The 16,596-nt window shown below is 39.3% G+C and overlaps 1 protein-coding gene across 3 annotated transcripts in view; it reads left to right on the top strand.

The window, feature by feature from the left end:
• LOC140928609 (uncharacterized) overlaps positions 1-16,596 on the top strand; it is a 105,407-nt gene that overhangs the window by 65,786 nt on the left and 23,025 nt on the right. The gene's annotated exons all lie outside the window — the stretch shown is intronic.

Genomic DNA, 16,596 nt, shown 5'->3' with positions numbered 1-16,596 from the left:
ATTTCTGTCCCGTAATTTAATCAGTTAAATCATCAAAGTTGACAGGTCTTTCTGATGATCAAAGCGACCGTTCGGTTTACCATTTACACCTTCAGTGCGAAGACTGTCACGGGAACATTAACACCTTCAGGATAATTGCTTACCATAACAGTGGTAGGTCGCGCGCGTCTGGTCGGTTTCGAAGAACGTGATCGTGACTTTTGTTTTCATTCAGTGGCTGTGCGCGTTGATATGCCAACGTTTAAAACAGACTGCAACATTAAATTTTTGTTATAGAAGCAAAGAAGCTGCTGAGTAGAAACTAAACCGTCCCAGACTTATTCCGTTTCATTCGTGTACTTTCATTTTGATGGGGTCTGTATGATGAATTTACCTCTGCCTTCTAATCAGGCACGTAAACAACATAGAGATAAAACATTTCATTTTGCTTTTGTGGAGTAAATTCATCTTAAAAAAGTTAAACTAGTGGACCACTTTCTCCGCGTACTTGTAAAAATAGCCATTTAATATGTCGCGCTGCAGTGCGAAAATCTTCTTGTCGTGGATTAGATTTCAGTATACATATTAATAATCTTCATTTCGCGCCAGAATAAATTAGTTTGCGCGCAAAGGGCTTCTAAAAAAAATCACAAGGTTTGTCCCACTTCGAGTCCACCTTCTGGAGATAGGCCGGCATGGTAGCTGGAATACATTGCCGAGGCGAAGATCTGGCAGTTTTTCCTCCTTGTCTTTTTTTCCCCGCGACGTTTGTTTATATTTGTAGTGAGAATGCCGTGCATATCGGTGGATTTTACTTCAGTCAAGTGGCTTCAGTTCCTGCGGCTTGCTACTCATCATAAAGAAGAGTGCCGGAATCGCTTTGTTCGCCTTAAACAGATTTGTTGTCGAATGCAAGGTAAAAGAACGGACTACTGTAAGGTAAGAATTGAAGTTTAAATTTGTTTCTCGGCGAAAAATAGTGCATACAACTCGTGAAACCCGTGAGTATTACCTCTGTTTAATATACCGGATGTCATGCGATGACCCCTCGCTTTTACGATGGATAAGACGGATACAAACAATAATTTCTTTCGCAACGTTTAGTATAATTTACTTAATATGGAGATCATCTGAGGACGATTTTTCGTTATATATGCTTCATTTCTTGACTTATTCCGGCTACGTGCGAAAAATTAGATGACAATGTTTGTGTGCTATAATTGTACTGATATTTTCTTGCACCTTGAAACTCATGAAAGCCAAACTTGTTTAACCCTAGCAAAAACCTCTTTTAATGGAGGAACTCAACCTGATAGTTGCACTAAAATCTAATAATTGTTACTGCATTTGCATGCTCTCTGTAACCTCGTGGGTAGAACATACCCGATGGTTACATTAATAATAATCACTGCATTTGCTCTCTGTAACCTCGTGGGTAGAACATACCTGAAGGTTACGTTAATAATAATCATTGCATTTTCTCTTTGTAACCTCGTGGGTAGAACATACCTGATTGTTACATTAATAATAATCACTGCATTTGCTCTCTGTAACCTCGTGGGTAGAACATACCTGAAGGTTACCTTAATAATAATCATTGCATTTTCTCTTTGTAACCTCGTGGGTAGAACATACCTGATGGTTACATTAATAATAATCACTGCATCTGCTCTCTGTAACCTCGTGGGTAGAACATACCTGAAGGTTACCTTAATAATAATCATTGCATTTTCTCTCCGTAACCTCGTGGGTAGAATATACCTGACGGTTACATTTAATAATAATCACTGCATTTGCTCTCTGTAACCTCGTGGGTAGAACATACCTGAAGGTTACGTTAATAATAATCATTGCATTTTCTCTTTGTAACCTCGTGGGTAGAACATACCTGAAGGTTACGTTAATAATAATCATTGCAGTTGCTCTCCGTATTAAACCTCGTGGGTAGAATATACCTGACGGTTACATTTAATAATAATCACTGCATTTGCTCTCTGTAACCTCGTGGGTAGAACATACCTGATGGTTACATTGATAATAATCACTGCATTTGCTGTCCGTAAACCCTTTGGGTAGAGTATACCTGATGGTTACATTAATAATAATCATTGCATTTTCTTTTTGTAACCTCGTGAGAAAAAAAATTAATGCCTCTCTCCTAGAAATTTTGCTCTGTCCTTTGAGCATAGTGATCTTTGGGTAGCGAATTCACGAAAACAGGTTAAACGCTTTTTTTAACAATAGCATTTATATTATTTGGCTTTTTGAGGGAGGTTAAATATTAATGGAATAGGATATAAAAAAAGCTTATAAAGCGGAAAAAGTTATCTTTACAAAATGCGCTTTGACAATGTCAAGAGTGAAATAACCTGAAGTTTTGTAGTTAGCCCGAAGAAAACCTGTTTCTGCATGAAAAGCAGTTCTGATTCCCTTCTCTTAACTAGAAGAGACGCATATCCCTGTGAACCAGTTTTTTAACCAGGAGCGATTCCCACTCACTTCTGACACGTTATTGACACGAGTTCCTATTTCAATATACGTCTAATTCAAGCTTAGCCGCGTGATAGCTCTTCATTAGCGAAAAGGTCTAAGTGATATTTTGATTGACGTGTTGTTTTGGATCCTGAGGTTTTTTAACACCTTTTCTCTAGCTTAACTGGCGAAGATATTCTAGGAATTTGCCCTTCAATTCCAAATTCTTTGATGTACCGCCAGATGCCGTGCAAAAATATCACCCCTTGCGGCTCCTCGTGCGAGGAATAATTGTTAAATAGCCTGTTCCAGGCGTTCAGATAGTAGAGCGCTGGCGAAAAATTCACGATGAAAACAAAAAACGAGGGGAGACTAGAGGGGGAAAAGGGGCTAGAACGCCTGTAAACATTCCCTTACAGAGCTCTTTCCGTCCTTAACTGACCGCTGACCGCTGACCGCCGACCGCGTAACTGTGACATGAACTACAAAGCGCTACTCGTGATAGTGTGAAACGTGACCTTTGAGTTAGCTTTCAATAAACAACATCAGAGGTTTTCCTTCTTTTAACTATTAAAGCAAATCTAATTTCTGTTGCTCTGAGTCTAACATTTAGAAGGTCAGTCATGCATACTGGGCAATTATTTGACAAAAACCTATAACAAAGGAGTCTAACGGTTTTCATAACTATTCCGCTTTAATAGCCATGGTGTAAGTAAACAACGATTCTGTAATTGAAAAACCGCTAAGTGTCCTTACGTAAAACAAATTATAGATTTGCTTTTATTTATGATGCTATTATCTAATTATGGCTTTATAGAACAAAGTTTTGCTAACTCTTAATTTTGACTTCAGACGCCAGGGGTACCCAACGATGGTTTCCTCCTAAATACATTGATAACACTTTTTAGGCTATCCAGAGCACTTTTAGATCTCTAGAAATGCATTCTAAGCGGCGCTGGCGCTATAAAATTTGTATCTGTTCGGTCATCCTAGGGTAACTTGAGTCTTTTAGAAATTACAAGGGCTTGAGTATTATTTTTCCAAGAATTTTAGACAAAATTTGACGTATTACGAAAGTGAGATATTTTCTGATTCTTAACGCCATCATATTTTTGTATTCGAAATTTTAGGTTCCCTTTTTTCTACGAAAAATAGCCTAACTTAGGAAGGAAAATGTGAAAATTAAGCTTTAGAAAATCGTAGGGAATTTATAAGATAAGCTTTGAAAATTGGCCATGAATGGAACAGTCATCTAGAAATTTTTAGCCGTCCTTAAGTGATAGAAATTCTAGGAAATATTTGCTTCTCCGAACATATACCGTAAAATTCCGAAAATAAGCCCCTCCATGTACAAGCCCCTCCAGATATAAGCCCCCCAAACTCGTACGGAAAAAAACTTCCGTTAAATCGCCCCTCCAATAGGGAGGCTTGTCCTTGGAAAATTGCCCTCAAATGCAAAGTAAAACAAAGCAAAAGTGGTAAATTTACTTCTAACTATAAGGTTAGCCCAATCGATTTTGAAACGCAAATTTCCCTCCGTCGATAACCCCTCCGAATATAAGCCCCGCCAAAAATAAGCCCCTCAAAAAGGCCCTTTGGAAAATATAAGCCCCGGGGCTTATTTTCGGAATTTTACGGTATTTTACAGAAAGCAGTCGTTGGGTACCCCTGAAACTTACAAGCACACTATTAACAGTGGCGGATCCAGACCTTCAGATAAGGGTAGGCGGGGGTGGTCATCCAGATCCTGAGATAAGGGGGCGGCCCCTTCGGGCTTCGGGCCTCAGTTTGGTCCAAAAATAAGAGCTGGCGGACCCCCCCGGGTCCCTCCCCTGGATCCGCCACTGATTAAGGTGGCTCGATATAGTTTTTCAAGGTCAATACCTCCCAAGTTTGAGCGTAAGCTACGTCGCCATAAGCAAAGATTTGAAAAATTACCACCACAGTTGTATTAGATAAAGATGAAAATTTGTTATGATCAGGGTTGCAATGACATCGGAGTTGTCATAGCAACGAAATGACGCCATGACCTATTTTACTTGCAACAGTATTTCTCGGCACTGGGAACTGTTCTTCCAAAATCGTTTACTGGAGCTTTTTCCCACAATAGCCGCCTCGATGTTAGTGAAGTTTAAGCGAAATCTGTAAGAGCGCTATAATATTTTGTCAAGAGTTTTGTGTTTACAAGTGATAGCCTCTCATTATTCAGGGGTATTGTCTCCAAAATTCATATTTTCGTGCACAACAATAGCTAGCATTTTTGCATATGTCAAATGCATTGTTAGTTACTGCTGTTCACGTGAAAATGAAACCTTGAGACAATACCCCTGAATAATCAGAGACTCTCACTTGTAAAGACAAAATTTCTGACAAAATATTAGCGAATTGTAGCCCTTATTTTACTGCCTTACAATATATCAATAATCTTGAAACTAAGAGGTCATATAAAAGGACGGTTAGTCTCAAGATTCTTAAATTTTCTAAAAAATTTATCGAGCGGTTTAAAAATTATTCGCTAATTTGTTAAAGTAGACCGAAATGTTTACATTACCGCTATAAGAGCGCTTTGATACATAATAATCAAATCCTTCTTTCTAGCAATCGGCTGGAGGTATCTCCATGATCTTTCACACACGTTTTTTAAAAAGATTGAAACTACTATGAGGTGAAATTGCATGTCAAAAGCGCTTCGTTTAGTACAGATAACAGTCGAACATCAAGATTGTCCATTTTTTACCGTATTTCTAACCATTCAAACTTCTTCCCAAAATATCTCGATAACGCTCTTACAGATTTCACTTAAACTTCACTAACATCGAGGCGGCTGTTGTAGAAAAAAGCTCCAGTAAACGATTTGGGAAGAACAGTTCCCAGTGCCGAGAAATACTGTTGCAAGTAAAATAGGTAATGGCGTCATTTCGTTGCCACGACAACTACGATGTCATTGCAACCCTGATCATAACAAAGTTTCATCTTTATCTAATACAACTGTGGTGTTAATTTTTCCAAATCTTTGTTTATGGCGACGTAGTTTACGCTCAAACGTGAGAGGTATTCACTCAAAAAAACTGTATCGAGCCACCTTAAGACGATTGCAAAGATAATGAGAGCCTGCGTAGCAAGCGTTTCCGTGCGAGTTTGTCGAGAAAGTTGGGATAGGAGCAAAAAAAAAATGCCTTTTTTTTTTGCTCCTGCTCTAACTTTCCCACAATAGCTCGATTGGTAACGCTTGCTACGCAGGCTAAGATAACGAGTGGGTGAGTTACGGATAAGGTAATAAAGATAATAAGGAAGGTAGATCAGGATAGGCGTCTGTCTGTGAAAGGATCTGAAGTAAGCAATCATGTATTTTCTTTCTAAAGCTATGCTTTGGGAGTTTTCTATTCTTAGTGTTGACTCAGTGTTTGCTTTTGTTCGGTCGATTCTTGAGTTAACGGCACTTCGGAGTTAGGAACAGGACTCAACTTATGTAGAAACAAGCTCTAACTCATTGCCCTAACTTATGACTGGATCAGCCCTAACTTATGACTGCCCTAACTTATGACTGTGGCCGAGCTACAACGAAAACAGTTCGTTCTTGCCCGAATCCAGTACATCGCCCTCCGCCTCCACCCTCGCGCCCGCTCTACACAACGCCTATTAGATGGAAGTTCCTGGTTTTCTCACTCATACGGTTAAAAACAGCCAGACTAGAGCTTACCCTACTCCGAGGACACAACAGCCTCCACCATTATACTCGTCTTATGTAAGTTCCTCTGGAGGCTACTCCTCTTACAGTGATGCTGTCAAACATGGTCACACTTCACGAGACCCATTACCTAGTAATATACAGAACAGTCCGCTTCCAACAACAATCAACTCTCCTGCTTCCCCTCAACCTAATCAGTCTGACATGACGGGAGTAGAAATACCTAAGGAACTGGTATCATTTTTACGATTTACTAAGACTTTACTTTAGTTACTCTTATTCACTGATATAGATCTTGACTTTCCCCTTGTTCTTAGTAATGAAATTGTCCTATTTACCAGGATATCGAGTAAATTCTCCTTTGAGATAAGATACCGATATGCCAAACTACTTAAGTCAGTCCAATAAGTTATCTTTTTTTGCAAGGAACATCAATGGACTTTCTTCAAAATCATTAGGCAACAAATTACGGGATCCTGGTTGTTTACGAATGATTAACAATTTTGATTTCATAATTCTCTCCAAGACATGGAAATCAGTAAGTATTGACCTTGAAGGCTTCAACATTGTGAGCACAAGTACTTTAAAAAACAGAAAATGTGGGCGGAGCTCAGGTGGCCTAGCTTTGATTTTTAAATCAAACTTTAATGATTGGATTTCAGTGGAAAAAGAATCTCCGAATTTTCTATGGTTTAAGATTGCCAAAGAATATACAAAAACCGAAAAAGATATCTATGTATGTGGCACATATATCCCACCTCAAAATTCCATTTACTTTTATCCTGAACTATTTGAAGAACTTGAAAACGATATTGAGAAATTCTCGGCTTTTGGATCAATTCTTCTCATGGGTGATTTCAACTCTGGAACAGGCAAATACTCAGACAATGTCTGTCAAGAGGGCAACACCATTATTGTAAAAAAAAAAAAATTGTAAATTGTAATTTGTTTACCCACGGATCACTAAGGAGTTCATAAGAACTCGTTGAAACGTGTCCGTGCGTTCCAGATCGAATTGGAATTTGAAAGTGTTGGTTTTTAAGGAGAGGGGAAAACCGGAGTACCCGGAGAAAAACCTCTCGGAGCAAGGGAGAGAACCAACAACAAACTCAACCCACATATGGCGTCGACGCCAGGATTCGAACCCGGGCCACATTGGTGGGAGGCGAGCGCTCTCACCACTGCGCCACCAAATCTGATCAATCTGAATTCTCCTTATGCGCCCTTCAGCGACACAGCTTTGATAACGAATTGAATAACTACGGTAAACGGCTTTTAGAAATATGTAGGAGTGCAGATCTAACGATTATGAATGGTAGATCCCGTGGCGATTCGCTGGGAAGGCCAACATTTCATGGTAAATTAGGAGTTAGTGTTGTTGACTATGCAATATGCGACCAAGACTTATTCCACTCTATCGCGAATTTTGTTGTCAAAGAGCCGTCGAGTTTATCAGATCATAGTCCAATAATGACATGGCTTAACATTACTAAGGTAAATACCCACTTAGCTACAGAAAATACCAATGATACATTAATTTGTTTACCCAAACAGTTTATATGGGAAAATGATTCATCACAAGAATTTAAAACAGCACTGCAAACAAGAGACATATAGAGAATGATACATGATTTTCTTGTTGACAGTAGGCCAGACAAACACATTAACTCTTCTCTCGATGCAGTAGAAAGGATTCTTTTTACAACAGCAAAACATTGTTTGAAAATTAAGAACGTTAAAAGACGATATACTACATTATCTTCTGTTTCTTCTAACAAAAAATGGTTTGATAAAGAATGTCGTCTTCAGAGACACGAATTGAGGAAACTTGCTAATCTAAAACACAGAGATCCTCTCAATATTACGCTTAGGGAAAACTATCACACTGTCTTAAAACAGTACAAAAACGTTCTGAAACAGAAGAGAAAAGAATACTATCATACTAAGATTTCGGAACTGGAAGACATGATAGATAACTCAAACAGCCGAAATTTTTGGAACTGCTTGAAATCTATGGATGATTCTATGAAGGAAACTAGTACCTCGCCAATCTCAGAAGAAAGTTGGTTGTCTCACTTCCAGTCACTACACTCAAACGAGCCTCTTAATTCACACCAAGAAGCCATTATCGATGAGTTAACAAGATTAGAAGACGCAACAACACAATCGCATGCCTTGGACTACCTAATAACTGAACTCGAAATACGCACAGCGGCTAACAAACTCAAAAACAACACATCTTCGTATTCAGATAGAATAAAAAATGAAATGATCAAATCCAGCTTAAATGAACTTATGCCTATTTATTTGAGGTTATTTAACGCTGTTCTGACGTCAGGCACTATGCCTCAAACATGGTGCGGTGGCCTTATAACACCAATTTTTAAAAGTGGGACTAAAAGTGATCCCTCAAATTATCGAGGAATTTGTATTTCTAGTTGTCTTGGGAAACTATTTTGCTCAATTCTCAATCATAGACTTCTCAAGCACATTCAGTCGCGTGACATACTTCATAAATCTCAAATAGGTTTCTTAGCAAATAATCGAACCGCTGACCATGTTCTTACACTACGAACATTAATTGACAAATACGTTAACTGTGCACAAAACGAAAGTATACGCATGTTTTGTGGACTTTAGAAAAGCATTTGATTCGGTGTGGCACGATGGACTCTTATACAAGCTGTTCCAAATAAATGTCCGAGGAAACTTCTATAAAGTCATTGTAAGTTTATACTCTAACTCTACCTGTTCTATTAGGATTGGAAATAACCAAACACAACCTTTTCAATACACTAGAGGTATGTGTCAAGGCTGCTTTTTAAGCCCTCTTCTCTTCAACCTATACGTTAATGATCTAGCTTTTTCATTCAACAATATTTTATCTGATCCGTTTGTGCTACCAAATGGCACCAAACTCAATTCTCTTTTTTATGCTGACGACCTTATTATATTATCACGATCGAAACTAAGATTACAAAATTGCCTAAACAAATTGTCTTCATATTGCAACCCCTGGATACTTAAAATTAACCCCAAGAAAACCAAAATAATGGTTTTCCAAAAAGGCACAAAAAAATGTGATTATGTTTTTCACATAGGCAATGAAATGATAGACATTGTAAAAGACTATACTTACTTAGGGACTCGCATCTCGTCTCCCGGAAATTTTACACTCTCACTTGAACATCTCTGACAAAAAGCCCTTCATGCTCTATTTAGTCTAAGACGCCACACTGATTTTAGTAAACTGAAACCCTCCCTTGCAAATAAAATTTTTGACACAATGATCTCACCGATTTTAACTTACAATAGTGAAGTTTGGGGTGCCTTTGTGAAATCAGATTTCTAGTCATGGGATAACTCCGGAATCGAAAAAACTCATTTACACTTCTGTAAACGATATTTAGAAGTTCATAACAAGCCATCCAATGTTGCATGCAGATCTGAACTTGGCAGATTTCCTCTGATCATTGATATAAATAACAAGATACTTAATTACTTAAACTATCTCCAAGAAAAAGATGAAAATTCTATAGTTAAAGAATCCTTAAAAATATCTGTTGACCTTTATCATAGTGGTCAAAATAGTTTTTACTCCAGTCTTAAGAAGATGACTGACTACTATGATTTCCCAGGCTTTAATTGTAATTTACTGAATAAATGTAAAATTAAGCAATATGTAGATCTTATGCAAAAGAAATATATCACTTACTGGAATCATACCCTTCAACATTCACAAAAACTTAACTTTTATTATAAAATCAAAACGAATTATAGCCCTTCTGTCTACCTAGATTGAACGAGAGAGAACCCTTCTAGGAAAACATTAGTGAAACTGAGAATAAGCAGTCACAAACTTAGGATTGAGACAGGTAGATACGACAACATACCACGTGAGGAAAGGTTATTCAATCTCTTCTCTTTCTGGAGAACTGGCTAGAAAATCTTAGGATTATTTCAGCTCCAGGTCTTATTAAGTACAAATAAATATATTTTTTTTTCTCTTTCACGTGAGTATGTCATTAATTAAGTACAAGGTGAATAAAGGTATTGTTGTTGTTGTTGCAATTGTAACAGAATTGAAGATGAAACTCACTTTTTATTAGATTGTCCAAATTTTTCTTCGATAAGAGATATGTTCTTCTCTTAACTAGAACCTAAAATACCGTTTCTGCGACTACAATCACATGAGTCATCACATCTGATGAATTCGACTGACTATTTTATTAACATCCAATTAATTTCATTTATATCAACTTGCTTTGAATTGAGAGACAAACTTATCTCCTGAATAGTTAATCCTACTGATGGTTAGAAATAAACAATGATTAATAAGTTTCAAATTATTTCAAATATTTCATTTACAAGGAATCAATGAGTAATTTCAAGTAGCTTTTGCAATACTGTGATACTTTGTTATGGTCATGCAAATAAAGCTTATTGTTGTTGTTGTTGGATCAAAGACTCGACAAAGTCCTACTCGCAATCACTAGACTTAAACATAGACTACGTTTCTTTCAGTGGAAAATCAATGGAAGGATTATACGTGATTAGATAAGTAATTACAAGAGGATATACGTGGTTTCCTTTCTCGGCTAAGATTACCAAATTTTCTTACCCATTTGCTCCGTTGCGAGCGCTTCGCGCGACAGAGCGCCGCTATAATATTTACTTTACACACGAGTGATGCCTTTGAACGTGATCTATTCTTTTAAGACTTTTAGATATATACGATTACCAGACTGCCACTACTCTTCTACTCTGCGAGGAGAAGTTTCTTTCCTGCATGGCTTTTAGTTCGTGTGACTTGTCTGTCACGTAGTTGGTTTGTTTACACCGCGTGCATGGCAAGCCACACGTACGACTTCGCAATCGCCAAAAGCCATTCAAGCCACTCAGTCACTCCAGATGCACACTTGTTAGATTCTCACTTTACCGACTCAGAAGTTGCAATGCGTAACTACTCAGACTGTAGACCATTGTGAAAAATAGTTTTTCCAATTTTGTAGTCACGACAAATGTTTCCTCTTTATCATAGTGTCTGAAGTTTGATATAATGATAAACATTCAGGGGCACCCAACGGATCTGTTCCTCACAATATCTGTTCTACAGAGAAACTTTTGCTGGCTGGGAACTGAGGTTTCGGCTGTTCTGCTGGGAAGTAAAGTCTTAAATCTGCGGTCGAAAATTTATCAAATGTATCAAAAATTCTTGCTGGAGATATTTTATCCCTCTAATTTGTTAGAAATTTTTCTTGGGTGTATATCCAGCTGGGTATCAGGAGTAATCGGCTCCTCTCAGGTGGCTCCTCTATGTGCGCGAATTGTGCGCGCGCGGAGTCGCGCGCTTATGATTTATTTACCGCTGATCAAAAAATCTGCACGTGGGCACCGTGAAATTCGAAATCAGGCTACGCTCCGCCACTGGATAACTGGCAACGGTTCACTGGCGGTTAGGACGATTCATGAGATTCATGTTTATGCAAAAGGTAACGTTTCTTTGAATATACTGAATATATTGTCTACTATTATGCATGCATGTTATTTTTAATTCCCTTGTCTTACTTATCTGCATGTCACTAAATGCCATAAAAATCGCTTCTCGGTCTCGGTGAAGGCCTTGGCGCGCAGCCGTTAGATAGCTTTTCAAAACGATTCTTCTTTTCTTAGTCTTATTTTTACTCAAGGGTTGGCTTAGTTTCAGTGTGTATTGGTGGTTTTCGGATGAAACCATTTCGAAAAGCGCGAACGAGATACTGGGGATAAAAAGGATAAGTAATGAATTCAAATTCTTCAACTGTAAAATGTGCCTCGCTCTTCGCCGCTGGGAACGTTTCGCGCGATTCCCCAGCGGCGAAGAGCGAGGAGAAACGGATGTTTTCACAGGCTATATACATCGAGTCTTCTGAGGAGTGTGTTGTGAAAGAATTATTTCGGTGCATATTAATTGGTGTCGTTTCTTTATTTTGCTTTTAATTATTTACAGTGGCTTTCATACTGAACCCTGAGCTGTAATATTTTCTGATAATGCTTGACAACGTCAACAAAACATTTTGAAAAAGCTAACAAAACAGCCAGCATGTACTCCCACGAGTTTTAACAGCAATTCAAAATCCGACTCATTGTGTTCTTGAAAAGTTGCATTTTTTCGATTCCAGAATATCATCCTTTCTTTGTTTTTTTTTTTTTATCTTGGATTTTAGCCCAGTTAATAATTAAACTTTTTATTGTGTTCTACTTCTACTTGTTGCAAAGATTTTGTCTCAATTCAAATGCTGTGTAGTTGTACATGTAAATATATTTATTTCATTTATCCTAATGCTCAGTCAATTCCAAGCATACCCATTCTCCCTGGGAATTTTTCTGGCATTTTGTTCCTACAGTGGGCATTTTTAATTGACAAAAGCATCATTGGGGTTGGAAATTTTTCATTGTTTAATTAACCTTACCCCCTTAAGGGGTACCATCTAAGCTTGTACTTATGTATGTACTCTGTATATGCCATACTGTTTGCCAAGTCTACCCTGGAAAGTTTATCTTATTAAGTAATTTTGGGTTGTAAAGTTGCCCTCTTTGCAGTGTCTTTGGGGTCTGTATGGATATCAGGAAAACTGTAAGGTTGCTGAGTTAAGTTGTTAAGTATGTTTACTGTGAAACTCACAATACCGTGAACACCAGAAATATTTATGGAATGTTATTGTGTTATGAGAATCAGGCAATAATTAGGCGTGAGATAACTTACACACAAACAGCAATGGTAATTAGTTTGTGGTTTAGAGTTTTGCTTGCGTATTCCTATTGGCCGGTACACAATCAACAATCCTGAAAATTTTCAGGTGCTCACTGTTTTCGGAGTTTGACAGTAACAATTTTCAGCTTTTTACAAGGTGACGTACATGTAACTTTTGCTTTGATACTGGGGCATTTGTTCCAACTTTTATTTCCATGGTGGGGTTTTGTATGTATCTACTGGCCCCACAGTAGGGGCAGGCATTTGCAGCTTTCGAATTAAAAAGTGATAAATGCATGTGGAGGGGGGTGGGCATGTTTAGAATTGACTGAGTCATAAAGAAGCTCATCTTCTGTAATCCTTTTACCTATACAGCCCTATTTGTATATATTAAGAAGTTACATTATGATTTATTAACCCACCCCATGTACCCTCACATTAAAACAATATACTTCTAGAACAGAAGTATGTTATATGGAGAATTCATGTTTTTGTATTTGCTACCTATATATTTGCTAAATATTCTGCAGAATTAAACAATGGCTGCACCAGGTCAAGTTTGAAATAATACATCTAGGCTGATTTATATTAACTGAAAAACACAATATTCCATTGGTTTTCTCATCGTTATAGCTCTCATTGATATAAAAAGGAAACGCTATGGAATAAGTTCTACATGTACATTCAAGAGATTAAAACTCAGCTTTTGAGTCCTAGTAGTGCTGCATACACTTTTCTCCCTGCAGTAATTTCAAAACATAATTCTAAGAAACAGATCATAATAATAGGAATTTTGTAGGAAATTACATGTATGCAATTGTTATACCATGTTAACCAGTGGATATCCTGATATTTCATACATCATAATGAAGTTGGATGTGACCCTGGACAAACACTGACCTCTTTATGATTAGATTTGTCTGTTGTCTAAATTTAATCTTACCCATATTCATCATCAGATGTAGAGTAATATTGTGGCATGTACATCAGGAATTAGTGCTGCACAAATGGGTGTAATAATGAAAATAATAATAATGTTTTTCTGTTTCTTTTTCTTAAGCTTGTAGTGACAGGAGGAAATATGACTTGAGCCCAGGTAAACATTTATTTTATGCGTAATTTTTACTTTAGTTATATAATGTATTTTATGATATTAATCAGAACATGAATGTCAACATAACATCTTTTTGTAGTCAATGGATCAGTCAACCATAATGATTAATCGTGAAATTTAATTTATCCTGGTACAAAGGAACAAAGGACAGAAAAGAACATTATGGAAACGTACACATGTAAAGAATGATAATTTAACTTTGATGCTGCTACAAAAACCTTTGAAAATTCCCCTTAAAAAAAAATTTATTAATTTACTTATAAAAAGACATCCGTTTCTGTAGACATGAACCTGGTTGGTGTGAAGAGAATGCATCATTGAACTGTGTTGTATAGTGTACATTGGTAATCTTAGCAATGGATCTTTGATTTCCTTTTTACATATAGCGGCAGACAGTCAACCACTTGGTCATGTTAAAACTTCTTTTACCTTAACCTGCCTGACAGAAGAGTAAGTCTATGTAAACAAAACACTATTCCTCTCACTAAAGGGCTTGCTCATGTTTGAGTATTCATTGGTCATTTTTCCTTGTGACCGTTTCTCCTGCTGTAGGTGGGGCTAGAGTTGTGACAACGAGCATTCTTTGTGTCTTCGTCCTTGCGACCCTCTCTTCTGCCATTAGGTGGGGCTAGAGTTGTGACAACGAGCATTCTTTGTCTGTTCGTCCTTGCGACCCTCTCTCCTGCCATTAGGTGGGGCTAGAGTTGTGACAACGAGCATTCTTTGGTTGTTCGTCCTTGTGACCCTCTCTCCCGCTGTAGGTGGGGCTAGAGTTGTGACAACGAGCATTCTTTGTCTGTTCGTCCTTGCGACCCTCTCTCCTGCCGTTAGGTGGGGCTAGAGTTGTGACAACGAGCATTCTTTGTTTGTTCGTCCTTGCGACCCTCTCTCCCTCTGTAGGTGGGGCTAGAGTTGTGACAACGAGCATTCTTTGGTTGTTCGTCCTTGCGACCCTTTCTCCTGTCGTTAGGTGGGGCTAGAGTTGTGACAACGAGCATTCTTTGTTTGTTCGTCCTTGCGACCCTCTCTCCTGCCGTTAGGTGGGGCTAGAGTTGTGACAACGAGCATTCTTTGTTTTTTCGTCCTTGCGACCCTCTCTCCCGCTGTAGGTGGGGCTAGAGTTGTGACAACGAGCATTCTTTGTTTGTTCGTCCTTGCGACCCTCTCTCCTGCCGTTAGGTGGGACTAGAGTTGTGACAACGAGCATTCTTTGTCTGTTCGTCCTTGCGACCCTCTCTCCTGCCGTTAGGTGGGGCTAGAGTCGTGACAACGAGCATTCTTTGTTTGTTCGTCCTTGCGACCCTCTCTCCCGCTGTAGGTGGGGCTAGAGTTGTGACAACGAGCATTCTTTGTCTGTTCGTCCTTGCGACCCTCTCTCCTGCCGTTAGGTGGGGCTAGAGTTGTGACAACGAGCATTCTTTGTTTGTTCGTCCTTGCGACCCTCTCTCCCGCTGTAGGTGGGGCTAGAGTTGTGACAACGAGCATTCTTTGTTTGTTCGTCCTTGCGACCCTTTCTCCTGTCGTAGGTGGGGCTAGAGTTGTGACAACGAGCATTCTTTGTTTGTTCGTCCTTGCGACCCTCTCTCCTGCCGTTAGGTGGGGCTAGAGTTGTGACAACGAGCATTCTTTGTTTGTTCGTCCTTGCGACCCTCTCTCCTGCCATTAGGTGGGGCTAGAGTTGTGACAACGAGCATTCTTTGTTTGTTCGTCCTTGCGACCCTCTCTCCCGCTGTAGGTGGGGCTAGAGTTGTGACAACGAGCATTCTTTGTTTGTTCGTCCTTGCGACCCTCTCTCCCGCTGTAGGTGGGGCTAGAGTTGTGACAACGAGCATTCTTTGTTTGTTCGTCCTTGCGACCCTTTGTCCTGTCGTAGGTGGGGCTAGAGTTGTGACAACGAGCATTCTTTGTTTGTTCGTCCTTGCGACCCTCTCTCCTGCCGTTAGGTGGGACTAGAGTTGTGACAACGAGCATTCTTTGTTTGTTCGTCCTTGCGACCCTCTCTCCTGCCATTAGGTGGGGCTAGAGTTGTGACAACGAGCATTCTTTGTTTGTTCGTCCTTGCGACCCTCTCTCCCGCTGTAGGTGGGGCTAGAGTTGTGACAACGAGCATTCTTTGTTTGTTCGTCCTTGCGACCCTTTCTCCTGTCGTAGGTGGGGCTAGAGTTGTGACAACGAGCATTCTTTGTTTGTTCGTCCTTGCGACCCTCTCTCCTGCCGTTAGGTGGGGCTAGAGTTGTGACAACGAGCATTCTTTGTTTGTTCGTCCTTGCGACCCTCTCTCCTGCCATTAGGTGGGGCTAGAGTTGTGACAACGAGCATTCTTTGTTTGTTCGTCCTTGCGACCCTCTCTCCCGCTGTAGGTGGGGCTAGAGTTGTGACAACGAGCATTCTTTGTTTGTTCGTCCTTGCGACCCTCTCTCCCGCTGTAGGTGGGGCTAGAGTTGTGACAACGAGCATTCTTTGTTTGTTCGTCCTTGCGACCCTTTGTCCTGTCGTAGGTGGGGCTAGAGTTGTGACAACGAGCATTCTTTGTTTGTTCGTCCTTGCGACCCTCTCTCCTGCCGTTAGGTGGGACTAGAGTTGTGACAACGAGCATTCTTTGTTTGTTCG

The sequence above is a fragment of the Porites lutea genome, chromosome 2 (assembly GCF_958299795.1).
Source record: "Porites lutea chromosome 2, jaPorLute2.1, whole genome shotgun sequence".
Classification (NCBI taxonomy): Eukaryota; Metazoa; Cnidaria; class Anthozoa; order Scleractinia; family Poritidae; genus Porites; species Porites lutea.
The sequence above is the reverse complement of the archived record's forward strand: the minus strand, read 5'-3'. Positions and strand labels throughout refer to the sequence as shown.